Source organism: Choloepus didactylus, chromosome 1 (genome assembly GCF_015220235.1).
Source record: "Choloepus didactylus isolate mChoDid1 chromosome 1, mChoDid1.pri, whole genome shotgun sequence".
Taxonomy (NCBI): Eukaryota; Metazoa; Chordata; class Mammalia; order Pilosa; family Megalonychidae; genus Choloepus; species Choloepus didactylus.
Genome location: NC_051307.1, coordinates 35,493,816 through 35,508,650, shown reverse-complemented (window position 1 = coordinate 35,508,650; position 14,835 = coordinate 35,493,816).

The window sequence follows — 14,835 nt, the reverse complement described above, 5'->3', positions numbered from 1 at the left end:
ACATTAAAAGAAAGACTTAAGTGTTAAGTTTTAAATGTTCTAGAGCCAATCAGGAATAGCCAGGACTTAATTGTGTTAAAAGGGTCTAATAATTAAACTGCATCAGTTTTTGATCCTTAAACCCTACTGGCATAGAAAAACTCTGCATATATATATGTCAATTTTAGCTTCTTTTAGTAGCTTGGCATTGAATGTTTAACAAATTTAATTTACTCCAGTATTTCCATCACTTTTGGAAGAACATACAATTTCTTTAAAACCATAAAGGGCAATAAACTTCTACTTTTTCAGTATCCTCTGCTTGATCCCTCTACAAGAGCAGTCTAAACTTAGTGAAGCCCTATAGACTTTATAAACACAATATTAATGGAGAATTTGGGCATTATTGGTCTCTCTGTCTTTTTAAGTAGAGATAGAGTACCATAATGCCTGGTGGTTGTTTCTCCTCATCATCTTCAGTATTAGTTCTCAATTTTATCATGAATCATGCTTCTAAGCAGGAGTATTCATTAATTGCTAAATTTATTATTTTGCAATGCCTCATAGTCCATAAAGTGGAATAATAGACAATTCCAGACAGGAAACCCCCAACCCTTAAATCTTATTATCTGTCTTTGCACCCATCCATCCATTCATTCATCATCTATGCAAAACTCTATGCTAGGTATGTGAGGAACACAAAATTAAGTTAGAATTCCATCTTCACAAGCTGTTACATCTTATAAGGAAGTAAGAATACATACATATCAAGTGGGAATGTGCCAGATCCATAAAGAGGATGTAAACACAATGTTCTGGGATTTGAGAGGAGGCTTTTACTTCCTTGTTGAGAATTAAGGAAGATTCCCTGGAGGAGGCTTCTTATAGCTGGTTTCTGATGGATAAGAAGGGTTACTAGAGGAGGTGATAGAAGGGCTAGGGTTTCTGGAAGAGGATGAATCATGTACAAATCCACAAAGGCAGGAAAGTTGGGCTATGTTTTACCTTGAATTTTGTTGGAAGATTTTGCACATTTTTGTAAAATGCCTATTGACAGGTAAACTGAGACCACATTTTGGAGGACCTAGAATGCCCATGGGGGCTCTCCTGGTAGTTGTGCAATTTTACAATGTAGTCAGCATGGGGAACCTTTTGAAGACTTTGAGGCATACACAAGGATGTAAGATGAAGGTTAATCTGTTTGCGGTCAGTATGACATAAGACCTCAACCCAAGAGACATAACAGAACTATTCAGCAAGCTTTATAAAGACAAACCACTCCTCCCACCCTGTAAATTCTGACTTAGACTCAGTAGGGTCCTAGTAGAGCTCATGCAGGGGAATTTTCTAAAAGCCCCCAGATGAGGCACTATCACTCCAATAGAGAACCCGTGGAGTAGAGAACGCTGAAATGAGAAGAAATCAGAGCTTATAAGACCTGTGTAGAGACTATTACAACAGTACAGGAAGGAAAAAAATGGAGATTTACAATAGAGGTCCCTAACCCAAATTCTGTATACCCCTGGTCTTTTGAGGTTTTGTGTTCTCATGAAATTGCATGTAATATTGAGTGGATGACCATTTTTTCTGGGGGAAATGATCTGATAACATATAAGATTCTCAAAAGATACTAAAATAGCTAAATATTTAAGAACTTCTCATCCTCCACCATGTTGGCCACTTTTAGCACTTAGGAAAATGAAGAGCAAACTTAAAATATTATGCTTCTTTTTAAAGAAAATTTCTAGAATTTTTATACACTTCTTCCACTAGGCCATTGTTTAAAACTTAGTCTCCAGGTACATAAAGCTTCTGGAGATGGGGAGAAGTATAAATGTAGACTTTATTCTGTGTGGTCATTTACTCAAGAAGAAGAGAAGAATGAACAATTTTGAAGCATCCAGTAGAAAGTGAAACAACACTGTAATAAAGAGCCATTTTATCTCAACTTTTAGCCTACACAATATATTTTGATTGGAAAGAGTTACAAATTTCTTTATAACATTATTTTATGGAAACGTCTCATCTCAAATTCCCGTCCTGCTCAAGTGATTTGTATCCTGGAAATACTGCATATTTAACTGGAAAGATAGTATTGCTGGTTACAAATGGAATTAAATCCACTAGACAAATGTAATTAAACCTAATAGTCTCTATTCATCTAAGAAGATATTTTTATATTATTCTAAAGATAGCTAGCCTATTTATAAAATAAATTAAACTTTGTCTGCATGAGAACACATGTTCATTTTATAAAATTTTAAAATTAGAAAATTCCAGACAAATAGAAAAAGCAGGAACAATTATTAATCCTATCACCCAGAGAATAACTCCTGTTATTATAATATACTCACATGTTCTCTTTCTCTCTTCCATTTTTTCTTTTTCTCTCATGCACACATATACATATGAACTCAATATCTTCATAATGATTGTAACATGCATTTAATTGTTAAACACTAAACTGACATTTTCCCACATATTATCATTTTAGTATTTGCTCTTTATTTTATTGTTTGACTAAAATATAATTTACTTAACCAGTCTGCTCTTAAGTGTAAATTAAGTTTATTTCCATATTTTGGTTTTCTTTCCTTTTTTTTTCACTAATATAAACTATTCTGATGGTAAATACACCTTTAAATAATTGTATATGATCACTTCCCTGGGATATTGATTGGGACACATGAAGGCTGTGAATTCTCAGAGCCATGTGATTAAATGTATAGAGGAATGATATCTGGACTTTTTAAACCCAGGTTATTACTTCCCAAAGTTGTACTTGTTGCTTTAATTTGCTCATTTGATCAATGACATTTCTTCCTTTAGTGGGAGGACAGACACAATCAAGAACAGAGTCAACCAAAGATTTAAAGTGCCTATTGAATTATTATCTTTTAAACTTACAACAAGTACAAGTTCAAAACAGACTGATTTGAAAGTGCTAGGTTCTCAAGAGGGAAATGGTTTTATTTTGAATTCCTAAAGGGCATGACCAGAAATATTAGTCTGATCCTAGAGACCTGGATCACAAAATTTGTAATAGTTAACCGTTAAGGGGAGAAGCGTTCAGGGTATCAGCTGGAGGCAGTTGCCAATCACACAGACCAGCATGAAACTTTCTAGGTTGTGGGCAGTAAGGAGCCTGGGATGAGCATGAGATGAAGAGGAGAGAATTGGATGTAAGCAAGTGATATCCCCACTTCCATTCCTGTGTTGCAACCTCTGAAGAAGGGAAGTGAGTAATAGCTACACCTTGGATGAATTTGGAGGTATAAGGGTGGAAGAGGTTATGATCCCTTCCCACCAGAAAGCCTGGGAGGGGGCAGCATTGCAGATGCTTGCCGGAATGGCAACAGAGAGAAATAGGGCAAGTCTGAACTAACACCCTTCCTCTCCAACCCCCAATCCATCAACTTCCTCCAAGAATGTCTTTCTTTGGGGCATAGAGGAGTTCTAGAAAGGTTTCTCTTGTCTTCAAGATGGGTCAAGGAAATAACTGACAAGGGATGGAGAATGCTATGGAGTTTTGGAGAACCTAAAACATCAGCGAGAGCCGACCGTAGGAGTTTAATCTGCAAGCTGAGCTCTCTGGGAGCAACATTATGTGGTTTTACTGCTGAGGGAAGAGTTTCACGAAGAGTTTTCCAAGACTGAAAGATCAACACTCAAAGACACATATTAGCAGAGATCAGTCAGAAAAAAACAAAAAAACGTTGGGCTTTAAATGGGGAGACGATAGAGACCAGAGGTTTGAAGTGCCACCTCTATTATTTATTAAATGCTCATATATTCTGAAATATTTTAATCCATTTTTAAATGACAGATCCAAGAGTGACAACTGTGTATTTCCAGATTTTCTTATCCTTCTTAGTGGGTAAATTAAGAATATTTGAAAATTGGAACCGGTTTTTCATTGTAAACAAGTTATCCAAAGGTAGCATTGGGCAGATTTAATCATTTTTGCTTTAGAGAGTTACTTTCAAACCTTATTTTGATCCTTAGCAGATAAGTCCATTTGTTTATTCATTTACTTAGCAAACACATATTCAGTGTCTCCCATATGGCAAGAAGGTTATATTAAGTTGTAAATTTAGTTTCAGCTACAAGGTTCTCATGTTACTTCATTGTATTTGATAATGTTAATTGAAGATATCAATGTCTTTATCCTGGATGGAGTAGACACTTCATACAATTCTCACTTAATGAATTTTAAGATTGCAATTAGGAAGAAAGCACACACACACACAAACACACATACCCACAAACGTACAGGAAAGATTAATGATGCTGAAGAATATGGAATAGTATGGAAAAATCTTGCTATGTAGTCATGGTACATCCCTTCAAAATCACAGACTGAAAGAACATTGTGATAAAAAGAAGAAACCTCTTATTTTCTTTGTTAGTTCTTCCAATATCTTTGCTGGGAATTCAAGTGTAACAGAGAATCCAGTGAAATCTGGTGCTTTGCATCATTATTAAGCTCATATCTGCAAGCTAATCATGTGTGATAAGGCTAAAATGTAAAAAGCATTTGAATCAATAGCTCTTTCAGATGCTGTTCTGATAAAACTGCTTCATTTTCTTTTCTAAGTAATTTATATGAGTGGACGATTAAGTGAAAACTTATTTATATCAGGAGTAACAGGATCCAAATGTGTGTATTGGACTTCATTGTCTTAGCTGCAATCAGATCTATGTAACATCTGTCTTAGAACAGGGGCATACTTTCTGACTTCCATTTATTTTAAAAACAATTAAGCTAGGGTCAGCAGCAGAGACTAGATTATTGCTACCTGGAAATTAATCAGAATATTCATTTTGTCCATTGTTGTTGCTTTTGTTTGTTTCTACCTGTTATCTGCTTATAATCCTCATGTCCTTTTTTTCATGCATCATGGTAGTTGAAAGGAATTTGTGGTTGTGGATTTCCATATTTACATAAATGTATACTAAGTATATTACTATAACTGGGCAGGGCAGAGTTGTTAAAGGATGTGCCATCTGAAAGAAAATTCACAGATATTCATAAGTGACTAATTTACTGGCAAATTTCAGGTCACATTCTTAGTCATATTTCTGTTAGAAGAAGCCTACTTTCCATTTTGTGTTTCTCATTTGCATTTCTGCAAAGTTATTCATGCATATGAAAAAGATATTATTCATCTCTAAATTCATTCCTCTCTATATTCCAAACCCAATGTGTTTATGAGTTAAACATAAAGAAGCACACTGCTATATTTACATATCTATACATATATATCTATGTCATTACAATTTGGTATTACAACTGGATATCAAACCCAAGTGATAATATTATGTGCTAGATATGTCTTATTACATCATTAATGACATATCAAAATTGTCAAATACGTTGAAATCCAATAATTGTAACTGACAAGCTTTAGCATGATTTGTCTCCACTGGGAATGATTTAAAAGAAAAAAAGTATGCACTTCTGAATTCTTCTCTAAGTATATATGACTGTATGGTAATCTCTTGTTTCTTCTGCTATTTTTTCTGAGATCCTGTTTGCACTATATTGATGTTAACTGGCTTCTGAAGATTTTATGTGCAGAAAGCCATATCATCTCCTAAATTCAGAAATCCAGTGCTGTTCCAGAAAGAACTGCAAAGATGAACTGTCAAAAAAGAAAAATAACGAACCTGGCAGGGCTTAACTCCCTCTAATGTTTGATCCTTCTTAACTCAATATCCTAGAAAAATTTTTCACTTGAAACTTCAGGCACAGTTCACAAAGAAATCTATCTCCCTCACTGTTGTTCCCTTCAGAAAAGCAAATACCATTTCTTCAATTTCCAAAAGTTTTCCCTTAAAAAATCTCAGTATTTGGGAAAAAGGAGATAACAGGGGGACAGTGAATTTCATGAACACAGCCTTATTCATAACAATGATAAGGTATTCAAGAATCCCCGCCCTTTGCATCCTGCTTTATCTGAATTTGGGATTGACATGGAGGAGGAGAAAGAGGAAGTTTATATTTTCCTTTCAAAAATTAATTCCCAGTTAGCTATTTGCTAGTGGATTACTTTTAAGCCCAAAGGACAATGCAATTGCATTTTTCTTTTCAGTAATTATAGTCGATATAAATGGGAGTAGACAATGGTATCCATGTATAGAATAACCTGGTTTTCTAGACAGACCCACTGGTCCAAGATCAAACAGCTACAGCGCATTTAGGGTTACAGTCTCCTTCCCTTCCTCCTTATTCTCAACCGCAGTGGAGCTTTTTTCCATCGTTTCCATGGTAACACTATATCTGGCTGCTAGCGCTGTCGTAAGTTATTGAACTGAGACTGGCTTTTGGTTTAGCAGATAATTAGGTTCTGTCTCACAGGTTCATTTTCCTGTGACTGGGACGTGAATATGACCTACAGCTGGCCTCAATTTCAGTGTCACAGACGAAACTTTAACCCTTCCTGAGCTCCCCAGCCACTCTCCTAAGCCGTGCTTGTAAGGTGGAAGAAATCCAATACAGTTCATCCTTACCTTGGGGGGAGCTTACCAAGTCCCCATTTTATTTTTTATCTTCACGATAACACTAAGGAAAATATGGTCAATGTTGTAAACTTAAGGCGCTTTAAAAATTAAAAACATACACATAATAAGATATATATATATGCATTTGTGTATAAAATATGAAACTTTCATGGTCTATATAATTTCTGTGCTTCTTTATTAATTTTTAAGTCACACTGAAGTGTTTTTTTGCAGTTAGGAATCCGATATATTTATATTTAAAAAATCTTATTCTCAGAAATACTGGCTTGGTGCTTTCATTCCCAGCTTTGAGAACTGTTTGCCAGTTGATTCACGTCCCTCCTCCTTTTCATGTACCCTGAATTTTAGCTGACATTGGAAGGTTTCTTTGGAGTCACAGGCAGATCTGTGTTGTACAGAACAATGCCACCACTCCACTCAAATGCCAGAATGTTCACTCAAGGGCTGGAATCTTGATGGTTTGGAAAGCCAGTTACTTTTGCAGATTGTATTTGGAAGGTTTCAATCAGTTCAGAGCTCTTCCCTTTGTTTAGCACAAAGAAGGAAGCATAACTTTTGGAACAGATACTGAATTTACAATACCCATGGTAATACAGAGAGTGTGGGGTAAATAAGAGAAAGTATGTTTTTGGATGACAAACAGTGGGTAGGACCTTCAGTGCAATCTGTTTGAGATTTAGTTTATATCACCTAGAACCTTAATATGTAGTGGTATGAAAGGAAAAAGGGAGTTGAGTTCACCATAAATAAAACATGAATTAAAGAAATAACATAGCTTAATTGGCTGGAGAATCACATAACTATGTTAATAATGATAAGTAAAATTTACAAAAGGGTATATTAGAAGAGTAAACCTTGTACTTTGCAAATGCGATGTGTGTGTGTATATGTGTGTGTGTGTGTGCATGTATGTGTACTGCAAAGTCTATATTCTGCTTTAGTCCATTCCTTTATTCACTGTGATGTCCCTAATGCTTAGAACTCTGTATGCTGGAGCCTGTTAGGTCTTTAATAGATATTTTTTGGATGAATAAATGAATGAATGATTGAATAAGGAGTTCCAGGTGGAGTACTGAGTGTCCCACCCTATGTTAGACCAGTATGTGTGTGGTGCTGATGTAACGAATATAATTTTCCTGCATGACAAAATTGCATGAGTAGGAACTATAAAATTAAGGACATTATATTTCTGCAACTCTCTTCATCAGGTTGAGGTAAAACAAAGAAATTAAAGCTTACTCCTACCTCATTTGTGCTGAACAAACCCAAAATAAAGCATCAACAATAGATCAAACACATTATATCCCCAATAATTCAAGGAAACCAACATGTAGGTCAGGGATTGGCAAACTTTTTCTGTAAAAATAGTTTGGGCTTTGTGAGAGACGTGGGCTGTGTTGCAGCTACTCAACATTGCTGTTGAGTGGTGAAAGCAACCAGAGACAAGACATAAATGAATGGGCGTGCCTGAATTCCAATAAAACGTTGTTTATAGAAACAGACAGCAGGCTGGAGTTAGCCTGCAGGCCATAGTTTGCTGACCCCTGATGTAGAAAGTCCCTCCCCAAATCCCCCTTCCACCAAGATACTGAGAGAAGATTCAAAACACCATGGCTCCCTTCACCTGTTTTGTCAAGACTTCCAGGAAATGAAACAAACTGGGAAATAGCTAGTGGCTGTAGTACATGAGTGACATGACTATTGAAGCCGCTCTGGTTCCTTTCCCCTGAATCTTTCAGTTTATCAGTTTCTAACTTAAGCGCCTCTACAGCAGCAATAACTGGACCATGTGACATCTCCCCATTGACAACATTTCTTCTTGGAAAATGAATGAGAGATACACATGGTACACATGTGTTGGTAAATATTTAATAACTGGCTTTCTGGGGGAAAAGAAGGCATTTACTGGTATCCATGGTGTAATTTCTCCTACCATGGCCATTTCAAACTACCAGTGCAATGTCACTAAATGTAGAGTTGGTAAAAGCCAAATGAGCCAGCTTTAGCCCACCCCTGGGCACATATTTGAAAGTTGCAGGAATTCTGCTCACTGCCATTACAAAGTCTAAAGGAAATAGTGGTGGGCTTGATGGGAACAACTGGTTTTTTCATCTCTTGGATAATAAACACACATATAAATGTAATGCTGTCTGTGTAAAGTGTCAAGCTCAGTGTTTGGTATAAAATACATTCTCAGTAAATGGTAGCTATTATTATCTTCTTAGTTTAAATTATTATAAGAATTAGAAACCAAATGGTTAGCTGTAGTCTCAATCCGGTTTTAGTACCTTTGTTAATTAGGCCTCTTAACATTGAAGCAACAACAATAAAGGAATTTTATATAGCTCTTCACCATTCTGCCCTGCACAAGGTTAAAATAGCAACAATATACTCTAAACAGAATAAAAGAAGTCTCCACTAGACTGCAACTCTTCATAACACTTCACAAGGGTCAAGCTGTGTTGTTTTCTTTTGAAGTTAAACAGAATGCATTTTAGGAGCGTAGTTCAATTAAATGCTGAAAAGTGGTTTCAATTTGACTATAATCCAAACAAATACACTCCAATGAGTTCAAGACCAGAGAAGAGTCAATAAAAGGGTAAAGGTTTCACTTATGTCTCGGGGAAAGCACTCAGATTGAATTAGTTACATGGACTTCTTATGTTATTTGGCCACATATGATACAGTTTGGCCCTTGTTGAACAAAACTGATGAAATACAGGCAAAGTGGTGACAATGGTTTGAGTAACTAGATCCCAAAATGGATCTCATTCTAAAACAAATTTTAAAAGTATGTATTGACTCTGAAAGAGATTAATAGGTCCATATGCTCAGTCTTTGGGACAAAAGGCTAAAATATACTGTTCTGAGTACTATAAAAGTACTTTTTGAACCTCTTTACCCTCCAGTCTTCCCCACCATTTCCTTCAATGTAACAGTTCAGCTTTCTGTACTTCCGTAAGAGTTGTGATTCAGCATTTGGTCTGTGAAGTAAGATAAGGAGAGTATTTCTTTCTGCCTTCTGGCTACTCTTAATCTTTTCCTCCTTGCTTCTATTGGTACATAACGCAAACTCATCGATAAAGCAGCGATTATCCAGCTCTGTTCCTCAAGGGTCCTTTGTTCTGGAAGATGCATTTTGTCGATGGAGCCACCTCAGCTCAAGCCCTGATGAGATGCACTACTCCTTAGCCTCCTAAAATATTGCTTTAAGAGTTGTTTTCTGCTTCAATGAATTTTTCCATAATTATTTTTTGCTACATTTTCTTTTGCTTTTCTGCTCATACTAATAATATTTTGATGCGTTGGTATAAAAAAAGATAGGTTCTTTTAAAAAAATCCTATTATGGAAAATTACCAATGTATAAAAAAAGTAGAGGGAATAACATAATGAATCCTTATATGCTCATCATACAGCTTCAACTATCATTAACTTATAGCTAATTTAGTTTAATCTGTACCCCCAAACATTTATCTCCAAACTCCTGGTTCGTTTTTAAGCAAATCCATACCTCACCTAATATGCATGCATCTATAAATATTTTAGTATGTATCTCTGAAAGATAAGCACTGTATTTAACCACATGATATTATTACACCTATAAAAATTTGCAGTAGTTCCTTAATGTCAACAAATATTCCATGTGTACAAATTTTTCTAATTGTCTCATACGTTTTATAGTTAATTTAGTTGGATGAGGATTCAAGCAAGGGTCACACATGGTTGTCACGTTTTTAAAGTCCCTTTTTATCTATACATTTGCCCTTCTTGTAGTTCTTTGCAAAATTGTTGATGAAGCTAGTCATTTGTCTTTTACTGTTTTCCTTATTCTGGATTTTACTGATTGCGTCCCTTTAGTGTCATTTATTCTGTTTTTCTGTTTCTGTTTTTCCTGCTAAGCTGAGACATGGACTGAAAGTCTTGATCAAATTCAGATCATTTTATTTTCAAGATTCATTCATAAACAGTATTCATACATACCAACAGGAAGCACATAGAAAGTCTACATTTATTGTGATGAAGTGGGAGGATGTTTGGGATTTTATATTATAAGTATATATTATAGTTGCATCATATAGCAATCACATATTTCAAGCTCGTCAGTGAGATGATATAAAATATCAGTTGTCTTTTAAAAAACAAGTATGTATATATTCTTGGGGATGGGAAAAACAGTATGCAACTGTTTATGGCTTTTCAGAAAGCCACCTCTATGGTTGCCTTTTTTATTCCTCTTATGAAAAAATGAAAAAGGTAGTGGCTTTTAATATTTTAATTAGTGTGGTTCACTATGAGAGAACCCTAATCTCATGTATACTGCTAGATATCAAGAGGACATAGTTTTTCCACTGTATATTTATTGGGGCTAATTAAATTGCAGTTAGTTTTCTATTTGTATGATTACTTCTAATTTAAAGCTATGGTATTGTAAAAATATACCAATTATTCAATGATATTTCAAAAATAGCCTCCATTTTGATTTGAAACTCTTAGAGACTATCTTACTTTGAATCTGAGTACTGTAGTAGGCTGGTGAATTCTCTTCCAGTTCTGATGTTCCCTGAATCTATTTTAAATGATTGTACGCTTTGTGTGAATTCATGGTATGTGAATATATCTCAATAAAATTTAATTATTAAAAAAAAAATTCCTAACCAGGAATTGAGGAATTGAGTTTTTCTAGGAAGACTTAAATAAATCCCAAAGTGAAATGCCAGCTTCTGTTTCTTCCTTCCACTTTTGTCCCCAAAATAAGTGTATGGACATACTGATTTGAGTTATATCCATGTTACCATTTTTCTTTTTCTGTGTTTCAATTAAGCTCTTAAATCTGATGTGTAAGTTCAAAATTATTATTTCACGTAATATCAAACTTGCCATATTTAGGAATCTGGAGCAGACTGAGCCTTTAGAGCAAAATGATGAGATCATTGTGAAAATAGGTGAGGATGGCCTGGGGCAACCCTAAACTCGTAGTTTCTGCAGAGCAACAGCAACCAAATACTCAGGGAAAAGTTGAGTTAGGAATTATTATACTTCTCATATAGCAGAATTCTTTTTTATTTCCTATTTCATAACATACCAGGTCTATAAAATTAATTCTCTTAAATAAGGTGTTGTTGTGTTGCTTGCTCTGAAAATGCATTTGCTTTTTAGAATATTAATGTAAGTGTATGAAAAGCAACTTATACTGAGGAACAGCTCAGTTTTTATTGGATCAATTCTGAGAGTTTTACTCAAGAACCCAAATTTCAATTGGGTATAAAGGAATGACAATTCTCAGGATGCCTCAGAAGATATGTATATTGCAGAAGCTATTGATGTGACAACATTTAGTGGGTATATTACAATGTGTTAAAAAAAAAAGTATCATGAAATGAATTTCTCTTTTGAATAGTATATTTTGCATTTAAATTCAATGGCTGTTAAGTATGTAGTCAATGTACCTGTGTGACAATTTTAGATTTTCTTTATATTCATTTATGATTCATTTGAAAAGATTTTCCTATAGTTTGATTGAGTTGTAGACAGAATAGCAATTCTCCTGGTACATCATTAAAACTCTGTATTGGTGATAGAGCATTTCTTCAGAGAAGATCTACATTCCATTAACTTTTCAAAGTCAGCATTCTTCAGTTTACCCTGCTCATGACAAAAAATTTATATGGGAGGATGTGAGCCAGCACAATACAACTTTAAAAGTTCTTTCCAGAGCACTCCTTTTTTAGTTATTAACTTATATTTGATCAGCTGACTGGTTGTGTTAAAAGTAATCTGGTATTTTTCAGCAAAACAAAACTACACATCTTTGTAATTCTAAGACGTATATGAGCTTGGCTTTATTATTTTTTCCAATTTTGAAAAAATAGTAATATTGACTATAAGATAGCAGAATCTTGGATGTGGAAAATTTCTTAAAAATCATCTGTCCTCTCCCCTGATGCTAGAATCCCCTATCATTGCATCTGACTTATAACATTCCACCCTAAAAATTTATATTTTCAAAGGTAAGGAGCTTACCACTTTCATAGGCAGCTGATGATATCTTTGGGTAGCTCTAACTTTTAGAAAGTTCTTTCTCATTTTGAGCCAAATTTTGTCTCAGGAACAATAAAAAATATTTCTACAGTACTTTGAATACTGGAGGAAAGTTTCCATGTCCCCTCTCCCCATAAACCCTATGTTACTATACATTTTTAAGAATCTTTAAAATGATTAGATTATTATTTATCATTTACTATTTTCTTGACTAAAAACACTACAATTCTTTAATCTTACATGCGACATAGTTTTAGAAGTTAAGCATATTTGTTTGCATTTCTCTAAACAAACTCTAATTTATCCATTGTCCCTTTAAAAATAGTTATTACCTATCACTTGTCTCCTGAAGCTAATTTTAGATTGAAGTATTCTTTGGACTTTGGGGCAAGGCAGACATGGAAAATCCTGATTTTTAACAGCAGTGATACCTTCAAAAGTTACATATTCTTTCTTGAGCTTCCATTTCCTCATAAAAATGGAGTTGCTATTAATACACCTTCAAATCTTAGGAGGATTAAATGAAATTACACGTAAAATGTTCGATGCATCAATGCAAGTTCTTTTTTTTTGAAACAAATGCTGAATGGTCTGTAATTGTTTTTTGAGAGGTGTCTTCACACAATGCTTGCCTACCAAGTCTTCTAGATGTATGGATACATGGTTTAAAGGAACCAGAATTAAAATTCAACTCATTAAATATTTATCAAGGTCCAACTGCGAAGTGCAAAGCAGTATGCTAGTGACTGAGAGAGAAAAAGACAGTTTCTGCCTTCCTGGAGGGAGAACATTTTCATTAGTATCTTTGATAGAAGTAGACTTGTGGAGAGCCGCTTTCCGGGTTAGGGCCTAGTGGACACGCTGCAGCCTGCTCTAGAGTACACCCCTCCCATCGAGTGAGCCAAGATGGCGCTCACATCCTGCTTCCGCATATGACGCATGAGGCAGCGGTTGCTGCTAGCCTATTGTACACGCTTACGTAGTGCCAGCTTATTGGTTGTGACTATTGTATATAAGAGATTACCCGGGCTAGCCTCGGGGAGACAGCCCACAAGGAGCCGTGCCTGACGGCCGCACAGAGGTTGTTCTCCCACGGGGTATGAGGCCTCGTGTGGGAAATGTAACAGAGAAAGTTTCTTCCTGACTCCAGTAAAAGGCTTGCGCTCACAGCCATTGTGTGCCTCGAGTGTTAGTTTGTCTGTGTCTCTCTCTCTCTCCCTCTGTTCTCCTCGCCGGCCGAGGACAGGACGCGCGGGACAGATCGAGAGGGCGCCGGACAAGTGGTGGCCCGTACGGGGACCTCGGCACCAGCGGACTTCCCGCGCCTGATCAGCGCGAGAGGGTGAGTGTTTCTTTTACGTGAGGGTCAGGGCCCGTGGGTTCTCAGGCGATCCCGGGGACTCGGAAGAGCTCTCCGAGTGGTTAAAGTACAGTGCCGACTGCAAGCATGGGGCAGTCTGGAAGTTCACCTCTGTTAGCTCCTTTAAAAACCCTCCTGAAGCAGAGGGGTATCTCAGTTAAGAAAAACTCCCTACAGAGGTTTCTTGATGATATTGAAACTTTTGCCCCCTGGTTTCCCTCCACCGGCGGCCTCAGTCTACCCTCTTGGATGAAGCTTGGTCGCGATATAGACCGGGCGCGTCAGACGGGCATTTGCTTAGATCCGATTCTAGTCCCTATATGGGAGACCGTCCGCGCGGTCCTTGAACTGGAGTCAGCTACAGGCCTAACTCCGTCTTCCGCCTTGCAAGAGGCGCGGCACGCTCTCCAGGAAGCCCAGTCGGTGTCATCTGCGGCTGGCTCCCATAAAGGCAAGCAGCCAGAGTTGAGTGGTGGTAGCTCGGACACCTCTGCCTCAGAATCGGATAGCGATGACGGTGAGGGAGCGGAAGCGCCTCCATTAATTGATTGGGAGGAGCCTTCCGCCCCACCCACGAGGCCTTCCGCCCCGCCGGCATCTGTCGCCGCGTCACAAAAAACGCCGTGGCTTCCGGTGGGCGGGTTGAGCGGCCCCGCTAAAGGCTCCTACCGGGGGCTCCCCCTAGTGCCCGAATCCGGTAATTTCGCTGATCCGCCTTTGCGGAGCCGGGAACCCCTTGCAGACGGGCCGGGGGAGGGGTATCCACAACTGCTTCCCCCACCAGAGTACCCAGGCCCCTTAGACCCCATATCAATAAAAGATGGGAGGAGGCATTTCTGGAAATGGGTCCCCTCTTTAACCTTTAGACCTTTCGGTGTACTAGGTGGGTATCAACCGCTTAAGCCTGAATCAACCACAGAAATGTTCCCGG